The sequence below is a fragment of the Cyanistes caeruleus genome, chromosome 2, assembly GCF_971803275.1.
Source record: "Cyanistes caeruleus chromosome 2, bCyaCae1.hap1.1, whole genome shotgun sequence".
NCBI lineage: Eukaryota > Metazoa > Chordata > Aves > Passeriformes > Paridae > Cyanistes > Cyanistes caeruleus.
This window is the reverse complement of record NC_141702.1, coordinates 113,727,748-113,744,759: the sequence shown is the minus strand read 5'-3', so window position 1 is coordinate 113,744,759 and position 17,012 is coordinate 113,727,748. Positions and strand designations below refer to the sequence as shown.

The 17,012-nt window shown below is 39.2% G+C and overlaps 1 protein-coding gene across 1 annotated transcript in view; it reads left to right on the top strand.

Moving 5' to 3' along the window:
- Positions 1-2,412: 2,412 nt before the first annotated feature.
- Positions 2,413-17,012, top strand: part of PCSK2 (proprotein convertase subtilisin/kexin type 2) — a 172,404-nt gene continuing 157,804 nt past the window's right edge. The window contains exon 1 of the mRNA XM_086879279.1: positions 2,413-2,487. The gene's annotated coding sequence lies outside the window, so the exon portion shown is untranslated. The remainder of the gene's footprint in view (positions 2,488-17,012) is intronic.

Genomic DNA, 17,012 nt, shown 5'->3' with positions numbered 1-17,012 from the left:
CTTAGATTTGTATGGTGTCACATGAGAAAGGAAATATAGAAATTTATTACAAACCTTTGCAAGGGGCAGGAAGTGATGACAAAGAACCAGGGAAGAGAAAACCATTCAGAATTGTTTGCTAATGATTGTTGTAAGAAATTTATTTCTGTAGGAGAAATACTGCAAGAAGACTGACTGTAAAAATTCAAATGTGTTAGTGACAAAGTTAAACTAAAAAGATATCATTGCAGAAAAGTATGGATAAGTCATGGAATGGGTCTTGGATTGCTCCAAAGCCTTGAATACAAATCTGCCTAGTCCAGGGCCAAGAACCTGGCAATATATAGGAGTTCCACTTGGGGGAAAATATTGTAATTTTTTTCAAAACTGGCCATAGCTAAAGAAGAATAAAAACAATTTTGATAAAACAGAGGTAAAACTGGTCCTCTACTAAACACAAATAGCAACCAGTTCAGCTCATGGGAATGGAGGACACTGGAGACCACGAGCAGGTTCCACATGGACTGTGAGTGCTTTTAAAAAGCCCTGACCTAAAATGAGGCAAAATTAATCAAATCTAGAGAGGGCTAGTATGTAAATATTTACCAGGTTGAGGGAGGAAACTCATAGCTGCATATTGGCACAAACCTTTGAGCAGGTGGGACAGCTTAAACTCTTGTTTTTTTCCTCCTAAGAACATTTAAACTGAAACATACTGCTCTAAGTACTCTAAGTAATATATTAGTGGCTCACAGGTATGGTGGACTCTGGATGTTAAAAGTTTGAGTTTTTTGGGAGGGTCAGCTCACCTTTCTTTTCAGCACAGCCAAAGAGTAATGATATAAATGATCTTTCTAAGTATTTTCTTAAAGTCTACTTTTGATAGAGTATTTTAAATAACACAAAACATTGCATGGCTTAGTATGCAACAATGAACAGCTTTTCAAAAATCTGCTCATTGGTACAGCTGATGTCTGAAAAATCAGCAAAGTTTCAGCCTTGGCATGTGTGGAGGTTATGCAACATCTGAATATAAACCATTTAAAGGTTTCCAGGTATATCCTTGCAAGCTGATGAGAAACAATTCACTTAGAGGTGATGGTTTTCCATCAGAAAGCAATAGAGCAGAAATACAGAATGGGTAAATGTTTGCAGGAGAACAGGAGGGAAGTAAGTGTGTTTGTGATGACTGCTTATCATGAGTTGGCTGATGAGGGCAGCCAGCAGATGTCATAGAATATATTATTTTTGTTCTTTACGCAGTTTATTTACGTATCTGAGCTAAGTGCATTAAAGCCTTAATTCAGATGCAGTAACTCTGCCTTGCATCGCTTCATGCTGGAAAAATAGACCTTTCCCAGTCAACTAGAATGAACAGATGCTGCTTCAAATAGCTGGCAGATGTTAGAAACAAGTGAGCAGGAATCAGTTTGAGGGGCCTGTCTGGAGGAGCCAGGTCTCCCTGGGATTAGCAGAGAGGGAAGGAACTGAGGAGGATTTTCCCAAAGAAATGCCAAACAAAGTTGTACTGACTTTTTTTAGTTTAGATGAAAAAGCTCCTAATAATTTCCAGAAATCTCTTATCTTACACCTCCCTTTGGGTTTTTTTGGTTTATGGTTTGTTTTTTTTTGCTTGTTTGTTTTTCAGCCCAGGTGAGACTGCCAGCTTGGATATGTATTTAGGGCATAAGAATTGTAAGTAATAAATCTCCAGAAGCTATCTAAGAACCAAGCAGGTTTTCTATTACCTCTTTGCAGAAATAGAATGAGAGGAGATAAATGGAAAAAATGGCCATGTGAAAAAAAAACAACAGAAAGAAAAATGTCATTAGTATAACTTATTTTTTTGCAGCTCTAGAAGAGCTGGTTCTTCCCACACAGCAGTTTCACAGAAGTTTTTGTCAATCTCTGGATTGCTGCTGGATTAAAAACTGAAAATTACTGTTGTGGGCAAGGTGCTTGCAATGATGCAGATTACCTGGTTCATTATTTTTTATAAGGTATTACACGTGGACCATTAAAAAACTCAGTAGTTTATAGAAATCCATTTTCAGTCTGCTTGTGAGACCATGCTGATTGTTGTTCTACTCTGTTTCTTTGAGAAAAGATGTTACAAATAATGTTATTCTTCTTGAAGGGAAAGAAAAGCCCAAAATCATAGACCAGCAACATAAATTAGGCAAATTTGACTGTGTAAGGTGGGAGTACAGCATGGACTTTAAAGAAAGTACTTTTCTTTTTGCTATTCCATAGTGATAGAAAAAGGCATAGTCATTCAGCCTGGGAGCTAAGGTTCCTAACATTAAAAGGTGAAGGTGGTAAAGCATGGGGGTTTTAACTGCTCATTGATTACAGCAGGAATCACAGAGCAGGTGAGGCTGGGAGGCAGCTCTGCAGACCATTTAGTCCAACCCCCTCCCTCCAAACAAGGTCAATTAGAGGTTCCCATGGCAGTCTCAGGTTGGGTATTGTCTCCCCCCAAGGATGGATATTCCACAGCTCCACTGGGTAACCTCTTCTAAACTTCTGTTACCCCTGAACCTTTCTTTTCTACCATTTCTTGTTTAATATAGAATTTACTGGACTTCAGTTTATGGCCATGAATATCATGGACTGGACATATTACCATATTGTCCAGTCACTGGGCACCTCTGAGAAGTGAGTGGCTCCCTCTTTAGTGACCCTGCTCTGTCCTGCCCTGCTTGTGTATCCTCACTGATATCCCTCAGCCTCCTTTTCTCCAGCTTTTCCCATTCTCTCCCTACAAGTCTGGTGCTCCAAGCCCCACTCATTTGTAGCTACCTGCTGGCCTCACTCCAAGATATCTGTGTCTCTCAGGGCTAGAGCTGGCAGTGAAGATGTGAGTGAGCACTCTTCTAAATGGCAGCATGGTATTGAGTGGAGGCTGGCTATTGTAAATAGAGAGGGAAAGAGAGACTGAGGATCAATATGATGCTTGCCATCAGTTAAAACACAGTCAGTAGAAACAGAGTAGAAAACTATCTCATGGCAGCCTTGCTTTATTTTTGAAATAGAAATGCTAAGTCTAGAGAGTACGCTGTTTGCGTTAATGCTTTCATTTTTGGGAAGGTGAGGGGTTTATTCTTGCAACAGGATCTAAGATGAGCCTAGCTTCAGTAGTGGTGTTTCATTCACAGCCTAAAACACAGTGTATCTTCTGAGTAATTGCAGTTACACTACAGGTCCTTACCACTGGAAAGAAATAAAATCTGGTCAAATATCTGTGGGAAGATATATAAATGATTTGGCATTAAATCTATACTGAGTCTAGCCCAGATGCCCTGCTTTGCGTTGTAGCAGATGTTAAGCTATTTAGTAGGGTTTTTTCTACCTCTTTATTGTAGTTGATGCTACAAATTCCTGATCCACATTTATTTAATGTTGTTTATAATAGTATCTTGGTCCAATATTTTTCATGATTTTCAGAAGAATGTGCATACTCTCTTGAAAGCAGAGCATGGTTTCCAGAGCAAAATTAAATACCATCATATCTCTTCTAGGGTTTAGTCTCTTGACCTGACTCATTGCAGGGAGACCAGTTCTTTCCAAGCTCCTAAGATTGTGGAGCTTAGCTCTGCCATACTTTTCTGCACCCCTCTGCTATCACTTGTGAATGGTAAAGAGAGGAGATGCTTTCCCTTCCTTTTTGAGGTACTTTTGACCAGCCTGTGCAGCTTTCCAACAGAGAAATTTCCTTCATTTGAGAAAAAACCTCTGCTTTGTTTCCCTACAACCAGTTTAGACCATAAAACATCCGTTCTGCAGCATTTTAAGTAACACACCATCTTTCCTGAGTGGAGCTTTCCTATGGCATTTACCAATCAAGAACAAGGCTGTTTTCTTCCAGGGCCCTTACTGTAACTAAATTTTCAGACTGCATTGAAGAGACATTTTGTAAAAAGGTAACACTTTGGTTGTTTGGGAGATGGCAGAAGTTCTGTGCACTTATTCCTTCAATGGCTCCTTGTTTCTGGTACAAGTGACAAAGCAACTGGTACCCAAAATGGGAATATCCTGCTCAGACTGTCCTGTACCCAGGACAAGTCTTTTAAATAAAGTTTCAGTCAAACATCTAACTCCCAACAGGAGAAATTGTTGAAAGCATTGTCTTTCTGATGGAATACAAATTTGTCTGTTAATCAAAGTGGAAATTGTCTTTAATCCAAGCAGATGACTGTTGGCTGGCCTATGGATAGCTTCAGTATGTAACTTGATTGACAAACCTATGAGCAGAATGTAATTAGATGTGTTTTCAGGGCTCTGCACTGTTGTCTTGGGTGATTCATATTGGTACTGCATTCCACATCAATCTGTGCCCAGAAATTGTTGCTGTATCATTAGGGCCCTACAGCTGCAGACCTTGTGTGTGTGTGGGGTGGTGGGGAGGGTGGTCTGGGTGGTTTGCTGTGTGTTGGCATTTTTTAAATCCTCCCCTCTAGGGCTTTGTCGCATTTTTTGCTGTGGTATTTGCTTCCCTGGCTGTTTGCTCTTGGATATACAATGCCAAAGCATTTTGGTTTTTTTCCTCAGCTCAGAGTAGCTATCTTTGAGCTGCCTTAAGGATGAATCCCACAGCTGGTTGCCTGAAGCTGGGGTCATTACACTGGCAGCAGCAGAGCTGAGTGGTCCCCAGCCCCACTCACCATTGACTGTGCCAAGCTGGGGACAGCAAACACCAAAGTTCTCCAGCCCAGCTGCTCTGCCTGCTGTGCCTTGCCATGGGGAGGAGGTCCATGCTTGGTGAGCCTTGGCCTGCTGCTGGAACAGCTCTCAGAGGCTCCTGCCTTCCCAAGAGGGATCTGGCTCCTGCCTTCCCAAGAGGGATCTGACACCGTTCCTGCCCCTTTCATCCTACAGGCCTGGACCCATCGCTTCCAGGACTCATGTTGGAAATGGGTATTCCCAGCATTCTGGTCTCTCATTGTTTCACTGGGGATCTGAGGGTTAGCAGTTTGATATCTAGCAGTTATTTAGTTTTTTCACTCCTCTTCCAATTAACAAACTATTGTTTTTTTCACTTTTACCTGTGAATAATCATTCCTTACTGGTGAAAAGGGATTGTTGGAATCCTTGAAGGGAGACAGCTAATTTCAGTGTTCTCCTTCAAATTGTCATACCAAGACTACTGTGTGTTCAGCTAAGACTTGTACCTAGCCTCTATGCTAATTGATTACCACAAACTGGAAAGAGAGAATGATTTCATCTCTGATCACATGTACTAGTACACCAGGCATTCCTCATAACACAGATTTGTCTTGTGTAAAACTTCCAGATCTTCTCATTGTAGACTTCTTGATTTCGACAAAACATTGCTAAGGGACTGTAAATGATTGAATAAAAATCCACATAAAATCCAGGTTTTATATTTATCTGATTTTAACCATGTTATTACAAGATTGGTGAATGCACGTTTTGTGTGTCTGTGTGTGTGATTCAAGTCCTCAGATCCAGCTATACCCCTGGGAAAAACCAAATATCTAAAATACAATTTTCATTTTTCATATTATCTAGTAACTATTGGTGAATGTTGTTCATATGGAAAATGTGTAACAGTGTTGTCATCAGTGTTTTGCTGCAGTAATAGCTTGTCTTTTCTCAATAACATATATGCAAGTGCATGATTAAGTGTGTTTTTGAAATGCACAGATGCTGTGAAACTGGGGAAAAAAAATTCATTTTGTTTATATAAGATTGCTCTGTCTACAACAGATCTGAGTAATGCTAATCATTCCTTTTGTCCTCACAAAGCTTGCCATTTTCTTGCTTACAATTATTCAAATATGAACCCTTCCTGAAACACAATTTATGAAATGATCAGGCTTAAAAAAATTACCAAAATCAAGTCAAATAAATGTTCCTCCCCCTATACCAAAGAAAAGCTACTCAGACACTATTTGTTCTTCATATGTGTATGCCATAAATGTTCATAGAAAAAAAAAATCCACATATTAACCTATTCCTGTTCATGTCATTTAAAAATTATTATATATTTCTGATGGCAGGTTTGCTAATGTAGGATATGAGGACAATGCTGGGAAAAGATCTATCAGCTGATGTGGGTGATAATTCACAGGGGTTTCTCTGCTGACAAAACAATTTGTGTAATTGATGTCCCTGGGGGAAGGCTGGGGGAAAAAAAATCAAAAACCAAACAAATCAAGACCCACACATATACTAACTCCTTAAAAAACATGTACACACCCAAACACACATGCACCCTCTTCCACTCTCACTCCCCCCCCCCAAAAAACCCACAAAACTAAAAACTCAAAAAAACTGACAGACAAAACAACTCACACGTTTGACCAGCTGAAAATTTTCATTTGGGTGCAAAGATTTTTTGTGTGCTCAGTATCCCCAATACCTTCAAAAGAGTGAAGTCTTTCCATGTAGGAAAGAAAAGAACAAGAGCATTGACTTACTGTAGAGTAACAGAAATGATCTTTAACCTTGTGCTGGGACTAAAGTAGCTTTTAAGGATTTTGGGGGTCAGGAAACCATAGAAGTTCTTGCCTTTAATCTTCCCCTGCTTTGGCCTCACACTGAGGAGATTAGGCTGAAACGCTGGGCACTGAGGACAAAAGTTTCTAACAGAGTTTTCCTGTTGTCCTGACTTCCTGAGCTAGTAGACAGGGATGAGGAGCAGAATAACCCCCCTGTAATCCAGGAGGAAGAAGTTAGTGACCTGCTGAGCTACTTAGATGCTCACAAGTCTATGGGAGCAGAGGGGATCCATCCTAGGGTGTTAAAGAGCTGGTGGAAAAGCTTGCCAAGCCATTCTCCATGATTTCCCATCAGTCCTGGCCAGCTGGGGAGGTCCCAGATGATTGAAGATGCCAATGTGATGCCCAAAAGGGCTAAAAGGAGGATCTGGAAAGCTCCAGGCCTGTCAGTCTGACCTTGGTGCCTGGCAAGGTTATGGAATGGATCATTTTGAGTGTGGTCACACAGCACCTGCAGGACAGCTGAGGGATCAGACCCAGACAGCACAGATTTATTTATGACTTGATGATCAGAAAGGCTTTTTCCAACCTAGTCAATTCTGTGATTTGAGATGAGTATTTTGATGCACTGTGAAGCAAAAATGCCTCCTTTTGAACAAAACAGAAGGGACAGGAAACTGGAGAGTAAATATTTTCAATGAAATTCACTTTGTCTTGTATTTGCCTTCATACAAGAACACGGACAGTTGATAATGCTTTTTGTGGTCTTGTGGAGATTTTCTGAGGTACTAATCTGAGTTTTCCATGAGGTTTTGGGTGGTAGCTTGGGAGATCTCAGACTAAACAAAGGCATTGAAACTGTGAAACACAATTACTGTGTAGCAGGAATTTTCATTGTCTGTTTTCTATAAATGAAAAGGACTATAAATTGCCAATATTGTGCCTTATAAGAATAGGTGAGCTGGAACTACATTATTTCTTCTTAAAGACCAGGGAAATGCTGGGCACTTCTCTGATGTATATTCATGATGCTTCTTACAGAAGTAAGAAAACTAATTATCCTCAAAAGCTGTGCAGATGCTTCTTAAATGGGAAGCATTTGAAGAGCAGTTTTTCAGCATTCTGAAGATTTGAAGAACTGTAAAAATACCAATTTCATTGTGTTTGTGGTAACTTTAAACCCAAGAGTGTCTGCCTTGCTAAAACTTCATTACACTGTCAGATTAAGTTAGGAACTCCAAGAGAAAGCCATCCATTTATTTCAGCCAAAATGCCACCTCAGTGCTTTGTTTGGCAGTCTGAATGTGCTCTGGTCAGACAAAGGATTGGATTGATGCTCCTGGGGAGTCTGAGTGACAAAGTAAACTGGTAATGTTTCTCAGGAGCGAGTATTTACAGAGTTAGTCTTATTTTACAATACTGTATCTACAGATTTAGTCTTATTTTTTATTTTTGAAGCCATTAATACTGTGTAATTTTGGCCAAGGAAAAAAACAATTGAGTACTGCTGCTTTAATTTTCTTTCAATGCTTTAAATTTCTTTCTCTGATTATATTTTAGCTTTCGAAAAAGCTGTCTCCTTGAAGGTTTTACCTTGTGCTTTCCTTTTTCACTGTGACTTCAATGAGAGAAATGGACACAAGGCAAAAATATCTTTTGGATGTTTTCAAATTATTCTTTGGGGGGATGAGTCTAAATCCATAACACTGGAATTCTGTAGATGTAAATTTTCTTGCACAAGCTTCAAGGTAAGCTGAAATTCAAAGGTTTATTGAGAGTGCTTTGTCCTTGCCCTCATTGGATTTTTGGCAACATGTGAGTTTTAACAAGAGCTGAAAGGTCTTTTCTTTATTACTTTGAGTGATGCCACCCTTGGTAAAAACTGCTTTTAACTTTGAGCAGTCATTCTGAAACATTAATTTCTGTAAAAGCAGTTAACCAGAAGAGTGGATTTTTTTTTTTTTTTGTCAGATGCAGATTATTGTGTGTGCAGAAGTAAACTGCAGAAATATTAATATAATTTAGTCATCATTACAGGGACACTTTGAGAAAGTTATCATGTTGTTTAGTGCTTTGGACTGGAAAGTCTGAACTAAAGCTCCAGTACTGCAGTTTCTGGCCTGCTGCCATGAGCAGCAGGCTCTGAGGAGGGTACAACCAGCTTTTAAGGAGCATATTTTTGTTTTCTTGGCAGCAAGTTTCATATTTTAACAATACTAGAAATTATTCAAATTGACATCTCAGATGCGGACTACATAAGAAGAAATGATGACTGAGAATCTGGTAAAATATCAAATCAGTATCAAATATAGCTGAGAATAAAAGAAAAAACCTCCAGGTGTGTTTCTACACATGGCTACCTGTAAAAGGGCCCTGCAACAAGAAAAGGAGAGGAAGTTCAGTAGAAAATTATGTGTCAAACTGCATTAACTAGTTCCCTGGAGGAGTATGGAGACATGAAGGTCAATATAGCAACGAAGAAATAGCAGGATGTTTCATGGCATCTTTTCTTAATTTAGATTAATTTTCAGTAGATTGAAGTGTTCCTGACTTTTCTCCCATATACTGTGTGAGTCAATGTTGTATTTAGATATTGTGAACTGTTAAAATATTTTTTCTAGTGTCCCCACTTTCACATCTTCTTTTAGCTAGTGCATATGGTCTGAGATGGATATTGCTGGTTTTCTGTCTGTGATTTGTCTGGGGTTCAACTAAACCTCACTTGACACCCCAAGTGCTCTGACTAGGGAGGCAGTGCTACAGGGGATGAAATCTCAGTGAAGGTTTTAAGAGTTGGAGTTTTTTTCTGTAAATGGAGAGCACTCATCTGCACCATTTTTCTAACTGCACTGTGACTAAAAGTATCAAGGAGAAATTGGTGAGGGAATGAAGCTTAAAAACAAAACAACAACAAAAAAAAAGCCCATAGGTTCCCCTAGCAACAGTGATTTATAGTCTTGTAGACCAAGACTGCTTTTTGAGAATTTGCCCAAACCCCAGAATCAATGCACTGCTTTCCTCTTGAGGACGTGGGAAAAGTAAGTAAAAGATTTTTCTAACCCTGGGTATGATGAGAAATGAAAGGCCCAAATAAATGCTGTCTAGGGATCATTTACTTCAGACTTCAAATCTCGAATCTTCAAGCAACCCTCTGGAAGATGTGAGAATTGGTTTTGTTTTCCATGCTTAGAAAGAGACAGACATATCTAAGTTGTATATAACTTTGTTTCTACATGATAATTTTGATTTCCAATTCCCCACAAGCCATTCAGTTCTTTTCAGGATATTTCACTTTTATCATCTTTCATGGCTAAGGGTTCTCTAGTTTGTGGCTGGCCACTGAGTAATGTTTTAACTCAGTCCTCCTTGAGTGGTGCAGTGGACAAGCTAAAAGCAGTAGGTCACTGGAAACACTGGGCTCAAACAAACTCCTTCTCAATAGTAGTTAGTTGCAGGTGCTGAGCTTGTTTTTTTTCCCACAAACCCTGTTACAACAGTCTTGAAAATACGTGACAACTGAAGTCATCTTACAGAAGTGCCAGATAAACAAAACTGTTCCTCAGTATTTGCAGAATTTGGATTTCTGGTTCCTGGGATAGTTATATACTACTGAGATACATTTTTAGGGCATAAAATATAAATTTAGTTGGATCTGTAGGCTAAAAATCATCTGCTTCCCTTGAAGAGAAGAATAAGACATCTAGGTTTTCAGGAGTATAGTTTAAGGGTTTGATCTTTTGTTTAGGTGCCTTGAGAAGGATCTGCGCTCTTCCAGTTGTACATCCATGAAAGTCCTTGGCATCCCTATGAAGCTCATCCATATCCTTCCATTACAAATGGCAGCATGATTACAAGAGTTAAGGCAAAAAAAAAAGTGATCAAGAGTTTAAATTGGGAGGCATAATTAGAGTTTTCCCATCCCTGTGGCATTGCAAAAACACCTCCATTGCGTAAGTTGCCTTGGTACATACTGTGCACATCTCCTTGTGCTCAGGGTATGAGAGGCAGCCTGTGACTGCCCTTTGTTGGCTGGTAGCTCTGAATGCTGACCTAAATTAAAACTTCATATGCACAGGGACAGTGCCGTGCTCAGCTTTGGTTGATGTGATGATGTAGGATAACAGGTTGCTATGGCAGAAACTGTGGTGATGTCAAGCTAATATAAGGTGGTTTCAGCAGAATGAAGAAAATACATTTAGAGAAATATTAGGCAGATATTTTGGTGAATAATGCTCTTTATAGTTAATGGAAAGAAATACTATCCTACCTGCATTACCTGTCTTTGGATACTGAATCCAAACCAGATGGGGCTCATGTAAATATCTGGCCATTTGTTCTGATCAGTGTGCTCAGGCAAATGGGATCTAATTGATGGAAAAGCATCATCATTTCGTTTTGTGCAGGCAATTTATAATTTTCCTAAGATTAAGCTGAATCACTGATGCTTCTGTGAGTGGAAGAACATCGTATTTAGAGAAAAACACAAGTATGTCCAGGGAGATATCCCCGTTTTTGTTATCCAAGTTTCCTAAATTGCTCCTCTTTTGAGAAGGATGCAGTAGAATGCCCCTCAGTTCCCAAGATTTGTAGAAGTACAGTGACTTCTAGTGGATTCACCTTAGGTATTAAGCTATAAAGGAGGGGCATACAGAACCTAGATCCATTGTTAAATGAGCTAAGATAAGCCTTATTTTTACTGGTGCCTGATTCTTCATGTACTAGAAATTTTTTAATGTGTCCCATTCTAAATAGGCAATCTTCCCATTCCTCACTTCATCATGTTTACAAATAAAGGTTTTGTAACTACTTTTTAGCCACTTTGTCTTTTTCAATACAGTTGTGAATAAACAGTGAGAGAGATACTGCAGTAAATAAAAGCAATTATTGTTTTAGTTCTGAGGAACAAAGATATTGGGAGATGTTGCCATCAAATAACCAAGTCACAGCACAAAACTTCACAGAAATACACTGAGGAATTAGTAAAGCTGAGAGGACACCATGTCACTTGCATGAGGTTTTTATATTTGAGTTTGACTTGAAGTTTTTGCTTGCAGTTATTAAGCCATTTTCTATAAACAGGATGCTAAGGTGTTCATGCTCTAGTAATGGTCAACTTATAAAGGAGTAACAGCCAAAAATGGGTATGTGGGCTACAAAGTGGGAACACTAGTAGTTGTCTAAGGTTCTCAGCAGAAAATGTGTGTAAAATAGAATGTGTTGGAACAGGAGAAGCTCATTGGTGTGGATAAAATGGTGAAAGGGCAACATAACATTTAAAGGATATTTATTTTAATAGTTATTCACCTGTTAACAGCTTTATTTTCTGAAGATAGCTATACATAAGCTCAAAGCATGATACTCTTTTTTAAAATTTTCTTTCCAAAAAGATGAAAAAATCTTACATGTTACAGTTTTTTATAGTCTAAGCTGATTTCTTCTCTTGTGAACTCTTAGCTGGGTTGAGAGAAATAGCTGCAGGATTTTTTTAGCATTTGACTTTTTGTCTTTTCACACATCACATTTAATTGTCAGTATAATTTTGATCCAGAAAAAGGTATTTCCAAAACTTCCTTTCCGATTTTTTTCCAGCTGGTTTATAAAGTTTTTTTCCCAAATGGATTCTTCTCAGCTCTGCTGCATGCTGGCTGAGGAATGAAGCTTTTAAATCCATAACAAATAGATGGCTGCTGTATTACCTCTTCTCAAAACAATATTGAAGCTGGTAGAGGTGAGATCTAATGACTGCCAGCAACGTTTTGTTAAGGTGTCCCTGTGCTTACCCTTTCTCTGATATGATGTTTGCCCTCCTCTAGTCTCTCTGGATCCTCAGGCAGGGGTGGAAATTTTACAATGGGTTGTGACTGTCTCAAATCATCACCACTGGAAAAAACATGGTACATTTTTTAAACCATTTTCTAACTGTTCTTACCTTGCTTTTTCTTGTCTGTCTTGCATTTCCACATTATGTCTAAATTAACTACATGCATGGTGAATGTTTAATTTATTGGTTAACTATTTATTTATTACCTCTAAAATGGTTAATACCTATTTTTCCCATTTCTTGGCTTTTTCTATGGTTATATCTGCCTCTTGTTGAGTTCTTTACATCCTTGGGCTCTCCAGTGTCATCCCTATCACCTTGTGCCTGTATGCCTTGCACCAGGGGATGTTCATGTGGGTAGTTTTTGGTTGGTTTTTCTTAGTTTCTGGCTTGGTTTTTAAAGAAAGAGCAGTTTGTTCTGACATGTTTAATATGCCTTCAGCTGAAGGTGATGTGTGCCCTCTGCAGAGCAGCTGCTGGGATGAACCAGCTAACCTTCTGATGCTTGACCTTCCCAGCCCTGACCCCAAGTGTTCCTAGTGGCTGCCTGAAGACCCTTCTGAGTCATTCCATGCAGGAGAGATCCTGTATTCCCTATATCCCCTGTATTCCCTTGGGGAAATCCTGTGGCAATTACTCACACAATGGAGATAGTGAAGATCAGCTCGTGTCATTGATCATAGTGTCATTGAGGGAGGCCACAGTTAAAAAGTCTCTTCAGTGACTACCAAAACCTTTATGGGTTATAACAGACCAGAGAGATGCATTTTTACTATCTCAGAGGAAAGGAACTAAGAAATCTGAGTGGCTTACTAGGAAAACTGTAGAGTAGTGCAGGCTAAGGCACAAAATATACTAATGTTATGGTGATGGTAGCTTAAGAGAAAGTTATATAGGATTTCTTCCCATGACTAAAATAATCTATCCTCTCTCCCTCCAAGACCATCCCTCTCTGTATCAGCTGCAACCAAAAATACCTTCAGTAGAATTTTAAGACAGAAGTTAACAGGATTGAATTAAGGGAGAGTTAGGCTATCAAGCAAACTGACAGATGGCTTTTCTTCTATTAAAAAAAAAAGCAGAGAAGTAAAAAATATTGTGCCAGCCTCGAGCTCTTGAAATATCAGGGCTGGGATTTCTCTCACGTTTCTTTCTCTACCTCCTGTTTTTCCAGCCAGGCTGCCAGGTTAATTTTCTGGATACAAACATCTTGGGTTGCTGCCCTCACAGCCCAACAAGCCAGTTGGTGCCAGCCATTGTCCCCTGCCCAGGTGTGTGGGAATGAGGCTGGATTTTTGATTCATGGCTTGGTGGAAGTTTCAGAACTGCTGCACTGGCTTGGGCTGTGGGAGTTTCTCCCTTTGCCAGCTCCCTGCTGCACAGCCCTAGGCAGTGTTTGAAACTGGCCAGCACTCAGTGCACCTTTTTACCTGTTCTTGTCCATGGGTTTCCTACCATCAGTCTCCTCCTGCTCCACCTGCCATCTTCTCCACTTTCTGCCATCAGCTGCTCTCTTCCTATGCCTCATATTCACTTTCTTATTCTCAGCCTACTCCAACCCAGTGACATTATTCATAATACCAAGAAGAGATGAGAATGAGGACCCAGTGGTGTTGTCTTGCCTGGTATTTTGATGGATATTTGGAAATTGGAGATATTTAGTTCATTAGCTGTACTATGCATGCTGTCCATACCACCCACCTTGCTACACTGTGCGTAGATGAGCCAGTGGAAAAAAAACACAGGTTCTTTCTGTGTCCTAAAAACTCTCAGCAAAGAAGAGATTCTTAAGGAAGCTTGGAAGTCAAGGTGCTTTTTGGTCTATCTATTTATTCCTCATCTTCTTGAAGCTTACGTGGAACAGAGATGCAGACTTCTGAAATGGTGGGTGCGTTATCAAATAAAAACCACCACAATTCAATCTCCTTTGGAGGAGCAAAATAAATGGATTTCTCTATTTAACCAGCATCATGTTGCATTTTGAGATTTTGGTAAACAGCATTGTCTGCCAAGTTTCATGTCTTAAAATTGTTGAAAGCTTGAGTAGTGCTCTTAGGATTCAAATATGTGGTTTACACACGTGCACCATCCAAGTGTTTTATGGGCAGCCACACGTTCTTGTTTGCAGGCTGCAATGTTTTAAATTTTGTTTCACAATTTTATTTGAAAGTTACTGAAGGTCAAGTCCAAAAGTGTTTTCTGATCATGCTGTGCTTCATGTAAGCTTCCAAGACAGAATACATCCTTAGCTTTTCCAGTAAGAAATGTGGTGTGTTGTTCATGTTTTCCAAGATGTAAACCCCTAGATTTTAGCACCTTCCCTAGGAACCTCACCAGATGTGTCCCTTAAGCAGCAGCTTGAAGGAACAGGCAATTTCAGGCAAGTGGGTGTCATGGCAAGTATTAGCTCGTGTCTGTCTTTACTGTTGAAATAAAACAAAGGAGAGAAAATGGGAGCTGCCAAGGCGTGGCCTTTTGTTTACAGAACCCTGAGAATGACAGTATTTCAAAGCTCGGTGTCACAGCAAATCCATTCTTATTGCTCCCGAGGAAAACCCACAAAGGAGACACCTTGCAAAGAGCACCATTTTATTTGGAGGGTTGAGTGAAGATGTAAATGGCCCAGGGAACTTGTGAGTCAGTACCTCAGATGCAGAGAATAGCTGTTTTAAGAGGATATTTTCTTTTCTGTACCAAAGTCTTCTCTCCCCCAAAACCTGAAGTGAAACTGAATGTCAGCAATCAAAATGCCATGAACAATTATGTATCTCATCTAAATACAGAGATATCATGAACTTTTTTTTTTCCTTCTGCCCAGGGCCAATAATCTAGCTCTATATTCTACTTATTTTAATAAGACTTTATTTTTTTTCCTTCTCTGATGTAAAAATAAAACTATTTTCAGTAAAGAAAACAGACTATGCAAAGCTTAGATGACCTGGCAATTTACCAAGTGTTGGCTGCCAGGGAATGGGACTCAAGAAATTTTTGTCAGGTGTTTTGAAAAATGTGTGTTTGCTTTCATAATGGAACTGGAGTGTAGGCGAGTGCATAAGGTAGGAATCTAGCTATCTCTTTAAATAAAAAACATTCCTAACAAAACATGCTGATATGCACACAATCATAATTAGTAATTATGACAATTTCTGAAAGAGGTGAAGATCAAGTTTGTCTGAAAGGAGTGCAGTTCCTTCCACCTCTCTGCAGAAAGACATAAGCTAGTAAGGGAGCTTGAGAGACAACTACAGGCAACAGACTTTGTTCTGCATCCAAAATTACTTCCAGTTTTGTCTTGAAAAATGTCAGACCTTAGTCCATTGCTAATAAAATCAATTCACCTTCTGTTCTGAGCTTCTCTGTGAGCTGTGTCAAATTTTAACCACAGAAGAATCTGACATAATATAAAAAGCTTCTGTTATTACCACATTAGGAGCTCTTGTGCTAGAGTCATCAAATTTAGCTTAGCAAAATGCAATGCAAATTTGTAACGTGGAGGTGATTGAGGAGCCTGTAAATTTGTTATTCAAGCTATTGCAGAGCATGAAGTTATTTTCTGGAAGTGCAAGTTCTCTGACTGAAAGTTAACTCGTGATGGTACGTTCAGCTCTGGGAAGGTTTGTGCTGGGTATCGGTAGAACACTCCTCAAGTATAAAATTAAGAGGATTACACAATGTACTCTTTTTGAATTTACACAGATTATTATTGCTGTTCTTGCTGCTATTTCTCCCCTGTAATTCATGCCCCACCTTATGTGGAGTTTTTATCTTGCAAATAGTAGTTTGTGGTTAAACTCTATATAAGTGGCTCTCTTATATGCTGCAGAGAGGACACTGAGGGCAGACAAGTGTTTGTGCCTTTTTAAAGATGTAGCATTTAAGATTTTGCTCTTTTCCCTGCATACTTGTCATGCCAGGAGAAGTTTTGCACTGAGGGACATATTCTCCCTCCATTCCTGTGCCTTTCAGTGGATGCTCTTTTATGGAGTGCATTCTTCAGTGCCAAGAAGCAGCTCTTTTTCTACTCCAAATTTGCCTGTTTATGAGAGCCTGGGATATACAGGGATTTTTTTTTTGGCTGGGAAGCTTGTTTGTGAGTGGGAGAGGGTAGTGTAGATTCTGCTGCAGCATACATGTTGCCTAGAAAAACTTCATCCTGTTAAATAAAACTATTTAATTTCTCTAGTAGCTATCTTCAGAGGAATTTTAAATCTCAAAATGTAGTAATAAGGATAGATAGTGTTCTATATGAAAACTATTTTTTATCCATTTTTCATTTCAGTTTTCATGTGGACAGTAAAACTTTTCAAAAGCAAAAGGTAGATCTCAGGTTTCAAAAATATTTACCACTCTTTGCCAAAGGTCTGCTTCTGCTCCTTTTTACTTTCTTAGTTCAGTGTGGGTATTGATCATGCATTTTGTTCCTCTAGTCCTTAATTGAGGACTCTTAAACTTAGTAATGGAACAAATATTCCTTTTACTTGAAAGCAAATTATAGAAAAGGTTCATATTTTTAAAGCATTTTAATTGCCATTTATCATTGTTCTTTTGCAAGTTTTAAGCTCAGGTCATTATGGCACAGAATGCAAATACTGTATTATCCTTGTTAAAGTGGAGGAGAAATGAAATGGTTTTGACATTTTCCAGAATAGCTGCAGTTTTACTGTCTGAAAGATCAAAACTGGATAGAAGCTGCAGTGCCATAAGATGAGTAGGAAGGAGTAAAATTGGAGAGATTTTAGGTTGTGGGG